The sequence below is a fragment of the Leptonychotes weddellii genome, chromosome 14, assembly GCF_054177405.1.
Source record: "Leptonychotes weddellii isolate Sample4059 chromosome 14, ASM5417740v2, whole genome shotgun sequence".
Taxonomy (NCBI): domain Eukaryota; kingdom Metazoa; phylum Chordata; class Mammalia; order Carnivora; family Phocidae; genus Leptonychotes; species Leptonychotes weddellii.
The window spans coordinates 8,616,523-8,637,062 of record NC_138382.1 but is presented as its reverse complement, the minus strand read 5'-3'; the positions used below and the strand labels follow the sequence as shown (position 1 = coordinate 8,637,062).

The 20,540-nt window shown below is 46.7% G+C and overlaps 1 pseudogene; it reads right to left on the bottom strand.

The window, feature by feature from the left end:
* Nucleotides 1-16,733: 16,733 nt before the first annotated feature.
* On the bottom strand, nucleotides 16,734-19,333 carry LOC145717177 (tRNA N6-adenosine threonylcarbamoyltransferase, mitochondrial pseudogene; annotated as a pseudogene).
* Between the last annotated feature and the right edge of the window lie 1,207 nt (nucleotides 19,334-20,540).

Sequence of the window (20,540 nt, the reverse complement as noted above, 5' to 3'; positions counted from 1 at the left end):
CTTTGAGGGCGCCTGAGTGGCTCAGTCGGTAAGCGTCTGCCTTCGGCTCGGGTCGTGATCCCAGGGTCCTGGGATCGAGCCCCGCATCGGGCTCCCTGCTCCGCGGGAAGCCTGCTTCTCCCTCTCCCACTCCCCCTGCTGGTATTCCCTCTCTTGCTGTGTCTCTCTCTGTCAAATAAATAAATTTTTAAAAAAATGCAACTTTGACAGTGACGCTAGGTATTGTCGCGGGTAGAGTTGAGAAAGCAGAGGAAAGAGATCCACGGGCCATGGCAGGGATGACTTTGACGTTATTGAGAACACTAGAAAGGGCCCCTGCAGCCCAGGAATACTGGCCAATAAGGAGAGGGCGAGCAGGTGGCCACAGTCACGAGCAGAAGCTTCTCGGGTCTTGGAGCATGGGTGGTCAAAGCCCCACCAGGGTGCTCTGCGGAGCTTGCATCTGCTTGGGGACAAGGCCGCATGGACCGCTTACAGGCTGGTTTAAATAGCACTCCTGTATCCAGGAGCGTCCTTTGTGAGAAACAGTTGCACGTGGGTAATACTGTCATTTCTCTTGTTACCTGAATCTCTTCTAGATTTGCACACTATGAACACGGTGAGCAACTGAATTCTGAAATACCCAGATCAGGCACCTTGCTCTGGGTACAGTGGATTCTTCAGGGTAGTTTAGTTTAAATGCTTTCTCTTACCCACCCATAGTAACTCCCATGGCTTCTTGGACTAGAGTTACTGTCACAACATGGTATCTACATTATTGTTTCCTCTCTGTCTTCTTCACGGGTCCGGCAGGGTAGGGCCATGGGCCCGGCAGGGTCTCAGCGGGAAATAGATACCACTGCCAGATTGGGAATCCCCACTTCCTAAGGGACAATTCCCCAAGATAAAGTCCGGTAGAGTGGAAAGCACGGAGGATGCTGTGGTACCCAGAGTCAGCAAAGCCAGAATGGAGAGTCCTATTGAAAAGGGCCTCCTTCACCGGAGGGACGGGAGCAGCCTGAGACAAGCATGCGGCGCCAGGAAAGGACAATCCAGGGGAATCAAGACTCCAGCCTTGCTCCTGACCCACCCTTGGTGCTCCCTGTTGGCTGACCTGACGCCAGGGGCGCCAGGAGGCCAGGGAGGGGGGCCACAGGATCCGCCTTCTGGGCAGAGAGCAGGGTGGAGATGTGGAGCGTGGATCCGGCCGGGCGAAGGGAGCTATCCAGCACCGAGTGTGTCCTACTTGATATTTATGTCCCTCGGGCCCAGAACAACCCTCATTTAAGATTTACATCCCTGGTGCCCAGGAAAATCCTTGATAGTAGGGGAGAGATTGTAGTTATATGTCAACCATATTGCCAGGCACTAGAGATAAAAACATAAATGTTAATAATCATTTGGCTGGAAGGAGAGCATGAAGGATGAAGTAGAGAGGAGGAAGGAAGAACACTTGGCTGAGGGTACACGTTTGCGGGGCTCCAAACCTCCTCTCTAGGGACCAAGTCAGCTGCCCCCAAGGTAAGGGTCTATTTGAGGATCTCAGGAAGAATATTTAGCCCAGCCTTCTTTTAAAAAAGAGCAATGCAAGTGCAATCCGTCTTCGACTACCCATGGGTATGAAGCTAAAGTGAGTTGTGCCAGGTCCTGCACAGGATAGGATCAGTTACGCTACACAAACAAAAACATCAACATTGTAGTGGCCCCTTCTGGGTATATACTCAAAAGAACTGAAAGCGGAGTTCGAAGAGATATTTGTACAGTCACATGCCTGGCAGCCTTATTCTCCATAGCCACAGGAAGAAACGACCCACATGTCTATCGATGGATGAATGGATAAACAAATGTAGTATATACCTGCAATGGAATCACATTCAGCCTTACAAAGAAGGAAAATTCTGGGGCACCTGGGTGGCTCAGTCAGTTAAGCGTCTGCCTTCGGCTCAGGTCACGATCCCGGGGTCCTGGGATCGAGGCCCGCGTCAGGCTCCCTGCTCGGCAGGAAGCCTGCTTCTCCCTCTCCCTCTGCCCCTCCCCCCACTCATGTTCTCTCCCTCTCTCTCAAATAAATAATCTTAAAAAAAGAAAGGAAGAAAGAAAATTCTGTCACCTGCCACAACACAGATTGAACCTTGAGGACATTATACTAAGTAAAATAAGCCAGTCACAAAAAGACAAATACTGCATGATTCTGCTTATATGAGGAACCTAGAATAGTCCAGTTCCTAGATGCATGAGGTATGATGGAGGTTTCCAGGGGCTGGGGGAGAGCAGGGGCTGGGATATCTTGTTTAATGGGTGCAGATTTTTAGTTTTTACAAGACAAAAAGGGTTTCAGAGACCGGTTGCACAACAATGTGAATGTACTTAACTCTCTTGAACTGTACACTTAAAAATGATTAAGATAATACATTTGATGTTATATGAATTTTACCACCATTTTTAAAGATTTCTTAATCAAAAAATAAATACAGTGTCTTTTTTTTTTAAGATTTTATTTATTTATTTGAGAGAGAGAATGAGAGAGAGAGAGAGAGCACGAGAGGGGGAGGGTCAGAGGGAGAAGCAGACTCCCCGCTGAGCAGGGAGCCCGACGCGGGACTCGATCCCGGGACTCCAGGATCATGACCTGAGCCGAAGGCAGTCGCCCAACCAACTGAGCCACCCAGGCGCCCCTAAATACAGTGTCTTAACCCACAACAGTTCATCTCTCACCCCACTATATTTTCACCAAGGGTCAGCCAGCGTCTCTGTCCCATGTTATTATTGACCTCCCTCTGGACCCAGCCAGTGGGGTAACCACCTTCTGGAATGCTGCTGGTTTCTATGGCTGAGGAGAGAGACTAGGGGTGAGTCTTTCCCACCCGAACCTGATAAGCTCAAGTACCCACAGAGACATGGAGGCAAGAAAGGCACTAAGAGGTACGCAGATCTAAGACGGATGTCTGGAAAAAAAACCATAGGGATGGCTACTGCCCCAAGAAGCTGACCAGACTCGAACAGATAAGAAGTGGACTGTGTTTAGTTGGTTTTTGGTTTTGTTTTTTTTTTAAACCACCAGCCTGGCCTAAAAGTGTCTGTGACTGCTCGAGATTTTAAGTGACCTTTGGTCCCCTCAGCGACCTTTAGGCAGCAAGCAGGCCGAGAAAGCCGTCCCTCCCCCAAGGATATCCTCTACTAGTGCCCTATTCAAATGACACTTAGGAGAGTGATTGACGAGCAAAGCAGAGCCACAGCCATGGACGGCACAGACAGGGAACTGCCTCCAGGGAGCTGAATCAGGGCCCGTTCGAGAAAGATGCTCTCCCCGCAGAGTGTGAGCTTCTCGGAACGTCCGCACACCCTCGGTCCACATCAGACTGTGGACCAGGGACGCTGTGCAGCCCCGCATTTTCCTTTCCCAAAGGAGTGGGTCGTGCACAGATCCTATCCTGATGCGGCCACTGCATGTGGGGCGGGGGGTCCCAGATAGCCCAGCGTTCTGGCTCACTGGTTTCCAGGTGGGTGAGACTGCACCTCATTCACTGAAGTCCAAGGAGACCTGAATTTTGAACTGGATACTGACCCTGGACGGGACATCTGGGCTCCAGGGGCAATGAGAGCGGAATGAGTCTATTCTGAGCACAGCAAGAGGGTGAGCTGGTACGCTGGGTAGAGTGTGGTGTTCACTAGGCATTCTGACATTCTCTGATTCCGAGTACACTTTAAGGCTGCACTTTCGGCCCCTCTTGTAGCTGGAAGAGACTCAATGATGAGTGTACTTCTTTGCCTTCTGTTTTCACTGGTTATACATGTGTACCAAGAGGGGGGTCTGGGAATAAGCATATTAGAAATGACAGAAAAGGAAGGAAGGAAGGAAGGAAGGAAGGAAGGAAGGAAGGAAGGAAGGAAGGGAAGGAAGGAAGGAAGGAAGGAAGGAAGGAAGGAAGGAAGGAAGGAAGGAAAGAAAGAAAGAAAGAAAGAAAGAAAGAAAGAAAGAAAGAAAGAAAGAAAAAGAGAAAGAGAAAGAAAGAAAGAAAAAGAGAAAGAAAGAAAAGAAAGAAAAAGAAAGAGAAAGAAAGAAAAAGAGAAAGAAAGAGAAAGAGAAAAAGAAAGAGAAAGAGAAAGAAAGAAAAGAAAGAGAAAGAAAAGAAAGAAAGAGAAAGAAACTACAAATATAGGTTTGAATTAAACCACTCAAAAAAAATAGATAAAAATAGATGATTAGTACAACAAAGGCCTGGAGCAGACAGGAGAGAATATTAAGAGAATAGGGGGCCGATGTTGGCACAAAATAGGAGGGCCACCAGGCGGGGGACCTGCTGAAGGCTTGGAGGACGGAGATGCTTTGGTTCACTTACCTGCTTGTGTTGGGGCCTCCAGCCCATCGCACACCCCCCAGTACCTGCGTGGAGATTAGAGAGCAATCACACCACCAGCGAAGCGTGTTCTCGGGCATGACGTTAAGGCTAGACTTGGTATCTTCCGTAACGTGTGCTGGGTGCCACTGGTTTGCTCACTCCAGTCCAGCATGGAATCCCAGAGCTGGCGACTCTTCCTGGAGGAAAAGGCCCATGGGAAGGAGCCACTGGCCAGCACTCAGGTGTAATAGATTCTATTAATGCACACCTGTGACAGAACCATTTTTAGAGGGTTTTAAGGGGATTTGCTATTTTATTTTACTTTATTTTATTTACGTATTTTTTTTTAATCACCCAACCCTGGGGCTTAAAATTTTTTAAAAGATTTATTTATTTATTTTAAAGAGAGAGAGAGAGTGGGAGGAGAGGCAAAGGGGGAGGGAGTGGGAGAGAATCTCAAGCAGACTCGCCGCGGAGCACGGAGCCCGACTTAGGGCTCGATCCCACGACCCTGAGATCATGACCTGAGCCAAAATCAAGAGTCAGATGTTCAGGCACCTGGGTGGCTCAGTCGTTAAGCGTCTGCCTTCGGCTCAGGTCCTGATCCCAGGGTCCTGGGATCGAGCCCCGCATCGGGCTCACTGCTCGGCGGGAAGCCTGCTTCTCCCTCTCCCACTCCCCCGCTTGTGTTCCTGCTCTCGCTGTCTCTCTCTCTCTGTCAAATAAATAAATAAAAAATCTTTAGAAAAAAAAAAAGAGTCAGATGCTCAACTGACAGAGTCACCACCCAGGCACCCTGGGACTTGCCATTTAAAGCTGTTCTGCTGGGGTGGGAGAGTCTGGGGGCAGGAGGGTGTTATGATGACTTAAGACAGTGGCGATGGCCCAGTAGGTACCAAGGATCCCAAAGGACTGAGGCAAGGTAGGTGAGTCAGCCAGCCACCACCTCGACCCAGAAAAGCAGCAGTGCCGTTCAGGGCCACCCTGGCTCCTCTGGGCAGCGCCTTGCTTTCCACCATGAAATTCAAAGAGAAAAGATCTTTGCAATCAGGAAGCCAGAGACATTAGCAGAGCCCAGAAAGAGGTCGTCAACTTTCTGGATATGGGGACTTCATCCCGTAACACTTGGCAGCCCTGACCAGAAGCTTGACGTGGTTATTGAAAAAAGAGAAGTGCTTGGCTTTTCATCGCTGAGACTCTCCAATCACATACACCTTGGTCAAATCTGTCTCCTTCCCCATCTCTGGATTTCTCCATCCCTGGAGCACCTGCCTCTCGTTTGGCCGCACCAGCTTACTTTACTCACATCCTCTGCTGTGCTGAAAGAAATGTCTGAGTTCTGGACTGACTGATGCACTTCCTATTGTCCTCCTCAATCTGCTCTCATGTCTAATAACCTGATAGGGTAACAACTACAGACCATTAGTCCAAACTCTCAAGTCTTCTCTTAATCTCGTTCATGCTGGAGTTTCCAAGAAAGCGAGAGGATCTAGCTGAAGGCAGGGAGCAAGGCCCGCCATGACAAATCACCGCAAACTGGGGGGGCTTAAAACAACAGAAATTTATTTTCTCCTTGTTCTGGAGGCCAGAAATCCAAAATCAAGGTGATGACAGTCATGTTCTCTCTCAAGGCTCTAGGGGAGGATCCTTCCACGTCTCTTGCAACTTCTTGTGGTGGCTGGCCACACTTGGAGGTCCTCGACTTGTAGACACACCACTCCAATCTCTGTCTCTGTGTCTGCATCTTCCCAAAGTGTTCTCCTCTCCGTGGGTCTGGGTCCACATTTCCCTCTTCCTTTTTTTTTTTTTTTTAAAGATTTATTTGAGAGAGAGAGTGTGCACGGTGGGGAGGGACAAAGGAAGAGGGAGAGAAGCAGACTCCCCACTGAGCACGGAGCCCTACAAGGGGCTCGATCTCATGACCCTGAGATCAGATCTGAGCCAGAACCAAGAGTCGGACACTCAACCGACTGCCCCCCGCAAGTGCCCCCACATTTCCCTCTTCTGACAAGGACACCAGCCACAATGACCTCACTTTAACTTGTGTAATTACATCTGCAAAGACCCTATTTCTGAGTAAGGTCACAGGCTGAGATTCTGGGGGAAGATGAGTTTGAGGGGATAGCAGTCAACCCGGGACAACCCAGTGACTAACCCCAGGAATCAAAGTCTTTCTGTCTGGGAGTCAGGGGCATGGCCCGGAGTGGCCGCTTAGTACCTTTACCTTGGCCTCTGGTCTGCCGCAGGTGGCCCTCCAAGTTGAGCACTCACTCTGGACCAGGACTTCTATAGTTTTACGAGCAGTAGCTCATTACATTGCCACAAAAATCCCAGGAGGCGGACTCTCACCATCCCCGTTTGGCAAAGGACACTAACAGTGCTGAGAAGTTGAGTGCATTGTAGACGGACCCCCTCGCGGAGGCATCAGACCACCTCTGTGCAGAGCACTTAGGTCTGGATGAGGTTTGCTTTTCTCCATTTATTTTGTATTTCTAAAAAACGTCAAACTATGAAACATGGAGAAAGAGTATATCAAGGCCCATGTTTTAAAAAATAATATGTTTGAGGGGTGCCTGGGTGGCTCAGTCGTTGAGCGTCTGCCTTCGGCTCAGGTCATGAGACCGGGGTTCTGGGATCGAGTCCCGCGTCGGGCTCCCTGCTCGGTGGGGAGTCTGCTTCTCCCTCTCATTTTAAAAAATAATATGTTTGAAAAGTGAATTAACCAAGATAATTGACACAGGCATTGGCCGTGAGGAAACAAAAGCCTGCCTATGAAAAACAGTGCGCATCTCTTCAAGTCAGCCTTGTGCAGCTAACTTCAGCCAAGCCCCAGGGTTCGCTACCTGAGCGCTATGAGTTGGGTCTCCCCCAGGAGTAGTGAGCCCTAAGTCAAAAGGTGCCGGGTCTAAGTCTCCCTGATTGTGATAGCAGTCGGTCTGCACCTTCGGGACCAGCCTGGAGGAAGGAACAATCCTTCTGGCACAAAGGAACTCCCGCCCAACTGGGCCGTGACAAGACGGACCGGTCACTCTCCTCGGGGAGCTTGTGTTCTGGCGGGGAGACAGGCACGTAAACAAACACAGGAGCGCGTTTCAGGGAGGGAGCCGTGCTGAGTAGACGGCGGCGCAGCGTGAGGGGCCGTGACCTTCGGGTGGGCAGCGTGAGGCCGGGGCCCCGGAGAAGAGTGTCTTTCAGGCGATGACCAAGTTACTGAGAGCTGAATCGCGAGAGGGTGAGCAGTTTGTCAGCTGGAGAGGGACTGGAGAAGGGGAAACACTTCATCCAGCCGCCTGGCCAGCCTGGACCTCGGGGGCCCACACAACGGCCCCCTTCTGCTGCACCTGCCCAGCAGCTATGTCATTTCATAGAACAAGTGCAAATTAAATACGAAGGTTTATCTGTGAAGCTCTTGCCCTGATTGTAAGGTAAATGTGTGCAAATAGCTGGACGTAATTTCGTTAAGGGTTCAGCACTGGGGAGCAATGCGCTCCATCAAGGAAAGGGAGACACATGCCCCTTTAGGAACAACCTCCTCTTCAATTCACAAATAAGTAATGGGAGCTGGGAAGGAAATTATTGTCTTTAAATCAAAGGCCACTTTGGCATTCTTCCACAGCAGTTACGGTGAGCCCAGACTATGTCCCTGAACCCTAGGAAAAGCCTGGATTCCACACCGTGGCTGGAGTAGAGTTCCCAGAGCTGGGGTGCCCGTGGGGTGCTGTCGGTCCTGTATTGGGGTAGGCCTGGGTGGCCAGCCTCAAAGGCCTTCATTTTTAGCCCCCCCCCCCCGCCACCACTGGAAAAGGCTGCCTAATGCGTAGAGCCATTGGACATGCAGCAGGGGACACCACGTTGATGGCTCGCCCAACGTCCATCCAGTCGCCTCCAGCTCAGTCCTGTAGTAAGACTGTGGTCTGGAGAGGTAAATTCCCCGCGTGTCGCGCCATCCTTTGCAGCCGGCATGTTAGCGGGTCACGGGACTCCAGTTGTACCTAGAGAACGACTTACGGGAGTCCCCGAGCTGGAGGTCACCCCAGGGACGCGCAGCCACGTGCACGGGGAGGAGACCTTGCGCCAACGCGCGGGCTGGTGCACTGGGTTCTTTGGGGGGGCTGTAGCAGCTGTGGGCATCCAGCCCCCCATTCACAGGGGCCAGAGAGTGGGCGGCAGCTACCATGGGGCTTCTGCTACAATTATACGGAGCCGGGGGCTTCCAAGGTTCTCTGTACATCAGACTCACCTGGAAAATGTGTTAAAGCCCAGCTTGCCGGGCCTCAGTCCCCAGGGTCTCTCATTCCGTGGGTCTGAGGTGAGGCCCGAGGCTTTGTCTTTCTGCCGCCTTCCCAGATGTCGGTGAGGCAGCTGGTCTGGGAACACACTTCGAAAACTCCTCTTTCGAGGTCCAATTCCTCCTTTCTCCTGGGCACAGTGTCGATGGCTGCATTGTTCCTTTGTATCATTTTTTAACCTTCCTGGAGGTTCTGTGCATCAGGTCAGACCCTTGGTTAAACCCCTTGCGGGTTGCTGGCCTTCTGTACCGATGCTCTCAACATTCTTGGAATTCTCCACCGAATCCTCCTGTCGCCTCCGTTGGGGTCTTCGGGTCAATTCTCTGTCCCTGGCTCTACTGCTTGCAGAAGTCCCATGACTCATGCTGACATAAACCCCATCCTACCAGATGTTCTTCATTTCAGCATCCTATCTCAATAACTCCCTCTTGTGCTGGAACGGCCCCAGACTCCCCCACTTTCTCCCAAAATAATCCAATCGGGAATGTTCACTGAAGGACAGGGTTAGGGTCTATTTTGCGCAAAGGCAAACATGTTTTGAATTTAGCACAGAAACTGAAGTAGCCCCACAGAAGAAAAAACAAAGTTATAAGAACGTCTTTTTATCTACCAAAGGGAAACAAAAGTCAGATGGCAGGTGCCTGCTTTGTGCCCCGTTCTTTAAGATCTGATCCTTTTTCTTTTCTTCTTCTTCTTCTTCTTTTTTTTTGGTAAAGTATCTTAATGTAAAATTTAAAATCAAAACAACCTAAAAGAGCCCTCTTTGAAGGGTACGAGAGTGGATAAGATTGATTAAATGGCATCTTACTAGACACGTCTATTTAAAATTGGTTAAAAGGTATTATTTACCCAATGAACCATAAGGGCTCAAAAAAAAAAAAGAATCCTAACACAATAACAGTCCCTCAGGTAAATGCCCCTTCAGACAGTTTTTTAAATGTGTATCATTTATTTGATAAAGCATAGCAGCCTATCGAGAGAGGAGTTATGGTCTGCTGCATAAATAGGCATTTGGACAACTTTAAAAATGCATACTCTTTACACCCAAATGCCGAGGGAAAATCCCAACAGAAAGTGGTTATTATGAGCAAAGAGCAACCACTTTTCAAAACCAAGAGGTGATCCAGCCCAGTGGTGTCTTTCAAACTTTTCTTCTCCTAGAGCTGCATTGATCTTCTCCTTATTTATTTATTTGTTTCGATGGCCACAAGTCACTTCTGGGTCTGGGTCAAGAGGCTTCTGACCTGCCCTGAGCTCAGGCTTATGGGTGTCCTCACCGTTGTGTGCCCACCAGAATCACCAGGGAGCCTACCCAGACCCCACCCCAAAGACGCCGGGGCACGGTTCTAGAAGCTCCTCAGGTGATTCCGATCTGCAGTCAGGGTTGAGAACCCCCAGGCTAGATAAAGAAGCCAAAGCCCAGAGAGGCCAAGTGACTTGCCCAAGATCACACAGCAAGCCTGGGGGCGACCCAGGTATCTGGATCTTCACTCATGCTGCTCCTACGCACTCTCCCCTTGCCTTGCAGAGTTGCCTTTTCCCTTTACTTTTAATACAATTTCACGCTTCTTTCGTTACATCTACATTTAGAGTATTTAAATAGTGTAGAGTAGTTATGCAATCACATCAGCAAGCATTTAGGAAATGCAACGAGAAAAAATACACTTCATTCCCCAAATACCAGCTCAGTAAGTACTTTTGTATTAACTGTACTAGATTGCCTTAGATCCCGTTTTCATCTTTATATATCTTCCCTATTTGTAAATGTGAGTTTATATGTTTGTGTATTTTAAAATTTTATACCCCAGGTACTCTACCTTACTGCAAATTCTCTATTGGTTTTAAGTTAATTTTAAAAATAATAGATGTTAGGGGTACCTGGGTGGCTCAGTCAGTTAAGCCTCCAACTTTTTTTATTTCGGCTCAGGTCCTGATCTCAGGGTCGCGAGATGGAGCCCCGCGTGCAGTTCTGCACTGAGTGGGGAGTCTGCTTAAGAGTCTCTCTCTCCAAAAAAAAAAAAAAGAATCTCTCTCTCCTTCTCCCTCTGCCCCTCCCCCACCCCTCTCTCTAAATAGTAATAATTGATATTCACTGAAAAGTTGAAGGAATATAAACATACATAAGATAGAAAATAGAGGGTCCTAAACCCTTCGCCTCCCAGTTTCTAGAAGAAATCTTTTTTTTTTCTATACATACTCTGAAATGAGAACGAATCCTGGGTACAATTCTGTACTTTGTTCTTTTTTTCTTTTTCTACTTTAACTACATGCTCTGGGCTCCTTTCCCTGTCAGTACATATTGATTACCTCATACACACCATGCCACTAAATGGATAGTCCCTAATTCATTTAACCAGTCTTCTGAAACACTGAAAAGCCTTTTCTATCAGAAACATCCAGCACGCAAACAAACAACTAAGCATGTGAACGTCAGGGCCTCCCAGCTGGGGCCCCGACCCTCCCCGGCTGCCCCCTCCAGGCGGCCGGTCCCCGGGGCCCGCGTCCCAGCGCACACTCCGTACCCTGAAGATAGAGGGCTGGGAGGACTCCTGTCATTGACTCCCCAGCCCGACCCGCCGGTGGAAAAGCAGCCCGCAAGGAGTGATACTGATAATTTGCCTCATTTCCAAGGCAACTCAGAGAACAGGGAGGCCAAGCCCAGGATGCGCCTGATCTGAATGTGCTTTCAGAAATCCCCATAGCTGCCAGGATTCAAGGACTTGAGGTCTCCTGCCCAGACTAACCTTTGTGTTCCGGGTCCCTCCTCCTGCTACTCTCAGGATGGGAGGCCAGATGGAAAAAGAGCCCTTCAGTTACAGCAACACAGGTGGTTTTGTCTTTCACTCTTGTTTTCAAACATCAAGGAACGAAAGGAAATAGAAACTCATTGCCAAAAGAGTGAATTTTGCAGAAAGCAATTTAGCAATATTTCAAGAGCCTTGATAAGGCCCTTGAAACTCTGACCTAGAGATCCTATCTCTGCGCAACCTAAAGAGAGAATCACACTTGGGCAGGAATATTAAGAGCCCAGGCTCCACCCTTTACTGGCAAGTGGCTTTGGACAAGATACCTCTCCGTGCCCGTTTCCTCATCTCTAAAATACGAATAATACTTGTACCTCCTCGTTGGGCTCTTGTGAAGATGAGGTCAATTCACCCAAGTAAGCGTTCAGAAACGGACCGAGAAAGCTTTGCAAATGTTGGCTATTGTCATGTGTAACAGCAGCAATTGATAGGGAGCTAGTTAAACAAACACTGGAATATTATGTAGCCGTGAAAAATCACCATGGGGCAAATCCTTGCAACATAACGTCAATTGAGAAAGACAGAATAAAAAGACAACTTTACACAAAGTGTGATATTGATTACATACGATTGCAGCAAAGTGTTGGGTATGTCCAGACTCTAAGATTATGAGCATTTTTGTATTTTTATATATCCTATGAGGTTTTCTGTAAATGGGCGTCTGTGACTTTTATATTCGGGATTAATAGGGTTTTTTTTTTTTTAAATAAAAAAGGATCTCAGGATACATACATGTATCAAACAATGCTAATCCTTCTCTCCCAACATTAGGGCCAATGCTGCTCCAAAGCGGAGGGCTAAGGGTTGTTTGTCTGCTCTCTTGGTTTCCCCACTGTGTGTGGCTCTTCCCCCACCACAGCTGTCCTGCCTTTTCACTTCCCTCCTTTCTCCCTTACTCGGCTTCCTCTCAAGATAGGAGTCTATGAACTTAATCAGGCTCAACCGCAAAAGACTGTTAATTCTTAAAGCATCATGCTTCCCGTGAAAATATATGTTTTACCAGGGAACAGAGACAAAGGATGACATCCCTAACAGTAGAATTTTAGACACCATCAAGACAAAGGAGGATGCTGTTAAATAAGCAGGAGGGAAAAAGATTTCCTGATGCCTCTGAAATCAAATCCTGGTGATGCATTAGGCTAACTCAGCTCAAAATCAATGATGTTCAAAGTGCAAAATCCTTATTTCCTGAGAGGAGCAGACCTTGATCAAATTACCAGGAATGAATAAACCCAGTTGGAGGTTGGGTGGAAGAGGGAGGTAGAAAGGGCAGGTTCACCCAGGAGAGAGGTTTACTATTTTCAATATGATATAGGTCGTTCATGAGCCTTTGGGGTGTCCAGAAGGAGATGCCGGGAAATAAGGCCAGTTCCTTGGCGAGGGCAAGAAAGACACCAGTGGCTTCCAAGGACTGGACTCGCCTGACTTTCTGCCCACCGGAGGGAGCAGGAAGGAAAAATGAATGCCCTTCCCAAGTTCAGAGGGCGCTGTGCTGGGGAAAGGACATGGCTGGAATTGACATTGTCAGCCCAGGTTTGCCACAAAGAAATCGCTTCGTAATTTTAAAATTATTCATTCTCCCCCTCCCCCATTTTGTGGCCTCATCCCAGGAAGTAGCAAGTCAACTGTATCCAATGAGGGATTAAAGATAATAAATAAAAGAGTAGCAATTAGTTGTGCGTCCTGATTTAAGAGGCCGGGCTGCCTGGGTCACGCTCGAGTGCCTTATCAAATTTAGGTCTATTATGACTGTCTTGTATTTCAATTGATGTTTGTGCTCACGTCTGAAGGCCCTTGTACCGCAAGGCTTTTCCGATATAAAAGAACTTAAATGTATAGATTGTTCTAGGATTCTATCATTCTTGCAGCACGAGGCAAAAGAGTTCAAAATGGCAGTTTAATGAGTCATGCAAAGCGGCTCAGAATTCAGTGTCACTGCTTCAGTTGTTTTCCCCTCTCCAAAGGCCAGGCGCGAGGCAGAGTCATACGGTTGTTCTCTAAATGCCATGGTTCTGACTTGCCTTTTTATAATTCTTGGTAATTTCCTTGCTTTCTGAAAAGCAAAAGCATTCCAGGGGCCCCAACCTGAGGTGGGCTGATAAGCAGAGTCCTTTTTAGAGCCAAACAGGAAAACAAAAAAAAAACAAGAAACAAAACAAAACAAAAAAGAAAACCCAAAGGTGAGGAAATCAGCCCGGGGCGGGGGGGACTTTCAAGGCAACGCTTGCCCCGAATGCACCCCTTCCTGAGCTAGTGCCGGGGCAGACCGTGGAGGTAGATGCTGGAAGGACCCTCTCTGAAATGTGCCAAAAGTCCTCTCCTTTGTGGCGGCGGCGTCCTTGGCCAGGGACCTGGGAGAGCGTCCTGAGCAGCCCCAGCGGGCAAGGGTTTCCCTGCTTGATCGACAAATCTAATTTTAACCGTGCACTAATTCTTGCATTGCTGCCCTCCATATTTTCACCTCCCAGCCATAATTTTACCTGCCAACTCAGGTGAATAGTCTTTAATAGGACAAAGCCTCCGAAAGGTTAGACCATACTGGCTTGTGTGCTGAGAGTTTGTACTTTCGTGTTGAGTCCTCACAAGCGAGATTTGGCCGTATGAGCCCCGCATCGGGCTCCCCTAGGGTCACCTCCTGGCCGTACTTTTGGGGAGAGAAGGGTTCTCTGCTGTCCTCCGTTCAGGTGCGAGGGGACCAAAAAGGAGATTCACGGCCCCCTTGCTGTCCACCTCTCATTGCCTTCCATTTGTCACTGCACACGATGATGCAGTGACATGCTGGGGGCATGCAAAAGGAAAGGACACTCGAGAAGAGAAGGATTTTAAATCGAACAGGACTGTGGCTCTTCTTGTAATACAAGGGAATGGCTCTCAAGAAAGAAAGGGAACAAAATTTAAAGTCATTGTCATGCACTGTACTAACATAAAAATCAAGTTAGCATATGAGAAACCCGAAAAATAACAAAGAATTAGCCAGGATGCTTAAATCCAGTCCCTAGCTTCCCCCAACAATGTTATATGGGGAAGCACAGTTTGTCCCTAACACCCTGTGGTTGGGCAGGCGAGGCAATCGGAGATCTCTAGAAGCCCCACAGGCTGATATTACGTTGGATTTTAGGAAACTTCTGTAGTCTGTAGGCAATTTGTGGTTCTCGGATCCACAGCCACAGATTGCTTTCGTATTAACATTAGGTATTTGTGGGCTCAGTGAGGCTCTTACACGTTTTGCGAAGGAACAAGTCACATTATTTCTGGACTCCCTAACTCACGTGAAAACCAGCAGCCGTGGGTACAGTATTAGTGTGCTGAGCTGCAAACAAAGTACAGCAAAGCAGGGCCCTCGAGCAACAGACGCTTCCCATCTCACGGTTACGGAGGCTGGAAGTCCAACATCAAGAGGAGACACACAGACGCGGGGCGGGCTCCTCCTGAGGCCGGGAGGGAGGGATCTGTCCCAGGCCTCTCGCTTAGCTTCTGGCGGTCTGCAAGAAATCTTTGCTTTTCCTTGGCTTGTCAACGTGACCTCTGCCTTCACCTTCACACAGCCTTCTCCCTGAGTGCGTTGATGTGTCCAAATGTCCCCGTTTGCTGAGGACACCGGTCATACTGCATGAGGAGTCCAGCTTACGGCCGTTCCACTGCATCTCAGCTTGACTAATTACACCTGCTATGACCCCACTTCCAAAGCAGGCCACGTTCAGGGGCCCTGGGAGTTGGGAATTCAACCCATGAGTTCTTGAGGGACACAATTCAACTCCCAGAAGATGTCTTTGCTTTATTTCCAGGAAAAATGGTTGAGTGGCTCATTGAAATCTGCGAGTAGGAACCTGGTCTTAGTTCAACCCAAAGCTGATTTATAAATAAAGAAAATAAGGTTGGATTTCTTCAAAACAAACACATGCACGCACACACACACACACACACAACCTCTAACTGTTAACTAGCTAAATGACCTTGGGTGAGTCCCATAATCTTTCTGGATTCTGTTTCCTTATCTATAAAAATGAGGAGTTTGAGATAAGCTTTAAAGTTTTTCCAGTATTAGAAATCTAAGCCCATACAGCACAGAGGAGAATTTATAACTGGTATTGACAATGGAATGCAGATATAGTTTTACAGTGGGCTTGTGGTCAGATAATAAAAGAAGATCCAAACATTTTATTTTAGTTTTTTTTTAAAAGATTTTATTTATTTATTTGACAGAGAGAGACACAGCGAGAGAGGGAACACAAGCAGGGGGAGTGGGAGAGGGAGAAGCAGGCTTCCCGCGGAGCAGGGAGCCCGATGCGGGACTCGATCCCAGGACCTGGGATCACGACCTGAGCGGAAGGCAGACACTTAACTGACTGAGCCACCCAGGCGCCCTCAAATAACTTTTTTTTTTTTTAAAGATTTCATTTATTTATTTGACAGAGAGATAGAGAGCACAAGTAGGCAGAGAAGCAGGCAGAGGTAGAGGGAGAAGCAGGCTCCCCACAGAGCAGGGAGCCCGACGCGGGACTCGATCCCAGGACCCCGGGATCATGACCTGAGCGGAAGGCAGACGCTTAACCGACTGAGCCACCCAGGGGTCCCAAGATCCAAACATTTTAAAATAGGTGTTATGCAGCTGCTAAGTAAGACAAGCAGACCCATTCCTGCCAATGTCATGCACACAGTGATTCGGTGAGTGACCCCAAGTTTCCAGAGGATTCTGGCTCTATCGTGGACCCACGCACTCCTCTGCTGTCATTGGTACAACTGCCAAGTCCACTACGCAGACTGCGGCATGACCACGGTCAGAAATAACAACTACATCAAAGCTAACGATAAATGCACAGATCACCCAGCTCTCTCACGGGCTGCAAAGACTTGCGTCGTCCATTGCGAAAAACCCCGTTCTCCCTTACAGGTCACAGAGTGAGCTCCTTGATAAAATTGTTCTCTAAAACAATCATGTTCACAGAACTGTGAAAATATAAGCATCTGGGGCAGCCTTGTTTTACTCACCTAGCAGAACACGGGCGAACCAGAGAAACCACTCTGTACTCTTTCCTTCTTCTTCTTCTTCTTTTTTTTTCACACCTTTAATGTCCTTTATTATCTTTATATACCCTCTTATTTCACATTTTTATAGTACTTTACATGGCAATTTCTTTCAGATATATTTTTTGATTAAAAACATAACAGCATCTGCAAACTATTTGAGCCTTTATGTACTGATCTAAACCTCTTACCATTTCACTCATAATGGGTAAGAAATCTTTTATAAAGCTATGTACTACTTTTCTTTTTTTCTTACTGCGTATCATTTTTTTCAGTCTATTAATCAGAAATATTTAGATAAATGGCAGTAGTGTATTATTATTTGACTGAAATAGACACCTTAATAGAAAAGAATGGAGAAATTAATTCTTAAATAATTACCTTGTCAAGCATGTCACCTGGTGCTATGTCCAAAGACTTCCCCAGAAGCAGAAAATCTGAAACTCCTCTAACTAATGACCTCCAGAAGTCAAAAGAACTAAAAAGGGAAATCCTACTTTATTTAACAACCTAATAGTAAGTGCATGAGCCTCCATATGATGAATGGGAATGAAAGGTTTTTTTAACTGGTCTACTAGTTTTAAGTTAAATGATAAGCCTACTCCCAAGCTTAAAGCAAGTCCTGGTTTTACAGTAGCTGTGATTGCTGAGAGTTCACTTGGAGAGACTTTACTGGCAGAGAGAGCTTCTTGCACTATTTGTCGAATATTTTCTGTGAAGTTGCTGAGCTACTGGAGGAACAATCCCACCTGTTTTTAAATGAACTTCAGTTTGGGAGTGTATTGCTTCTCCCAAAACATTTCCAGTTTCATCCACCACGGCAGCTGCTGTATCATCACAACTGGTTTCAATTCCCAATACTAGTTTATGAAGAAACAGTTTTCCAGGATGAAAATTAAAACTTCTTAAAAATTCATCAGTTTTGGGGCACCTGGGTGGCTCAGTCGTTAAGCGTCTGCCTTCGGCTCGGGTCGCGATCCCGGGGTCCTGGGATCGAGCCCCGCATCGGGCTCCCTGCTCGGCGGGAAGCCTGCTCCTCCCTCTCCCACTCCCCCTGCTTGTGTTCCCTTTCTCGTTGTGCCTCTCTGTCAAATAAATAAATAAAATCTTAAAAAAAAAAAAATTCATCAGTTTTCCTTCTTGATGGTTTAGAAAAAACTCCTGCTGTCTTATTCAGTATTAGCATACTTACTCTACAGATAACTTCTCCCTCGTGAACGACAGTGGCTCGTACTGGTTTCGTTCCCCCTGCACTCTTTCCTTCTATTCTTAAGCAAAGCTCTGCTGGATTTCCTTGGCTCTCGGTGCTGCGTACAGAAGTGCAGATCAAAGCTCACTAGCTCCGGAATGTTATTCTTCCTGCCTCTGGGACAACAGCATTCCTGATCATAGCCTTTCATAAGGCGATATGATCCCAGACGGGGAGAAACGGAAAGACCTGATCACTATGAATTTCTTACTTTGCTCCCTGGTTCTATGCTTGGTCTTAGAATGACAGAATTGTCTAACTCTGCTTCTCCTTTACTTCACTGCAATGTAAACAAGCCAAATGCTCCAACTACAAATGAACTTTCTTAAGAGACGCAAGAGGGTCTATTGCAACCAACTTGAATCAATAACAACTGGAAACAATAAGGATCAAGGAAACAAATTATCTCATTGTTTAAAAGGAGATAATTTTATGGTTAAGCATATATTGCCACATGGGGATATTTGTTAAGAGAATATGCCTTTCATAGGGAAAATGGTTAAGCTAATTATTAAAGATCTACTTGGTGGAATTTTATGTATTGTTTTTAAATGATGTTTTTGAAGTCTATGTAACGACATAAGGAGAAGTATATTAATAATGTCACAGGAATGGGGCACCTGGGTGGCCCAATCCGTTAAGCATCCAACTCTTGATCTTGGCTGGGGTCGTGATCTCAGGGTGGTGGGATTGAGCCCCATGTTGGGTTCCGTGCTGGGCATGGAGCCTGCTTAGAATTTGCTCTTTCCTAGCCGAGATGCCCTTCAACAGATGAATGGATAAAGAAGATGTGGTCCATATATACAGTGGAATATTACTCAGCCATCAGAAAGGATGAATACCCAACTTTTACATCAACATGGATGGGACTGGAGGAGATTATGCTAAGTGATTAAATAAGTCAAGCAGAGAAAGTCAATTATCATATGGTTTCACTTATTTGTGGAACACAAGGAATAACATGGAGGACATTAGGAGAAGGAAGGGAAAAATGGGTGGGGGGAATTGGAGGGAGAGATGAACCATGAGAGACTATGGACCTGAGAAACAAACAGGGTTTTAGAGGGGAGGGGGGATTGGTTAGCCCAGTGGTGGGTATTAAGGAGGGCACGTACTGCATGGAGCACTGGGTGTTATATGAAAACAATGGATCGTGGATCACTACATCAAAAACTAATGATGTATTATATGGTGACTAACATAACATAATAAAATTAAAAACTACAAAAAAAAAAAGAATTTGCTCTTTCCTTCTCCCTCAGCCTCTACCCCCTAACCCCCACATGCACATGCTCTCTCTCTCTCTAAAATGAGTAAATGAATAAATGAATAAATAAGTATTTTTTTAAATGTCACAGGGAAAAATCAGGGTGATAAACATGTTTTTGCAAATGTATATACAATGATTAACAGAATAAAGCCCCATGCTCTCGCCCTGGCTGCCCGACCTGCCCACCTGCCTGGTTCTCTGACCATATCTTCTCTCCCTATCCTGGTTCTGCGCTGTGCTCGGGCCACCCAGCACCTCTTATGGTTATATGCACCCAGTGTGTTTGCACCGCAGGGCCTTTGCACATGCTCTTCTAGCTGCCTGGAATGTTCTTTCCCCTCTCCTTACATGCTAGCTCCTTCCTCAGTGCAAGTCATAGCTCAACATCACATCCTTAGAAAGATTTCCCTGAGTACCTGATCCAAAGAAGAGACCTCATGTTTCTTTATCACCTTGTTTGATTTCTCCATAGTGCTGGTGAAGGGCCATGAAGTCATCCTTATTTCACATATTCATTTAATGTTTTTCTCGTTTATGATATCAGGAGCTCTGCTTATCATTTACTGTTAGATCCCCAGATCCCAGAATAAAAGTTGGTCAGGTAATATTTGTTCTATGAACAAATGAAAATATGCATGAAAAAAAGAAAGGCAAGACATCAAATTACCAACACTTTCTACAAAGTTACTGGAATTAAAGGTCATTTTTCCCTCCTTTTCTCTATTTTTTTATGTTTTCTGTAATATTATTCTATATTATAATAAAAAAAGAGGAAAAAAAGGAATTATTTACCTTCCAAAATGCCCACATAAACATAAGAAGCGCAGACCTATTGTATATCCCAAACTATGATAAATTCATAAATTGTTCCCTTAGTGAACCAACTCCAAAGAGTCCAAAGAAAATAAGAACATTTGCATCTGCTTTTGGAAACGTTAGGCCTAAATCAAAGAGAAACTGATCACATTAAATCACTCAAAAGTATTCTATTTTGTATCTTTCTTCTGGAACACTGTATAATGAAAATTGGGTTTAGAAGTTCTACCTCGGGACGCCTGGGTAGCCTCCGACTCCTGTTTTTGGCTCAGCTCAGGATCTTGGGGTTGTGGGATGGAGCCCGGAGTCCGGCTCTGCGCTCAGTGGGGAGTCTGCCTGGAAATCTCTCTCTCCCTCTGCCCCTCCCCCACCGTACCCCACCCCCTCTCAAATAAATAAATAAATAAATAAGTTCCACCTCAACATAAATCAGCCGTTCTGTAGATACGATGGTCTCATACTTCTATCTGGATTTCTGGAAAGTGCTGATTTTTTTTTTTTAAGATTTTATTTATTTATTTGACAGAGAGCACAAGCAGGGGGAGCGGCAAGCAGAGGGAGAGGGAGAAGCAGGCTCCCCTAGGAGCAGGGAGCCGGACGCGGGTCTCAGTCCCAGGACCTGAGTCAAAGGCAGACGCTTAACTGACTGAGCCACCCAGGCGCCCCTAGAAGGTGCTGAATTATGATGGCAATTATAAGTAACTTGCCTTGATTTTTAAAAATAATCTAACCTCATTAAATAAAGATCATAGAAAACTTCCAATCGTT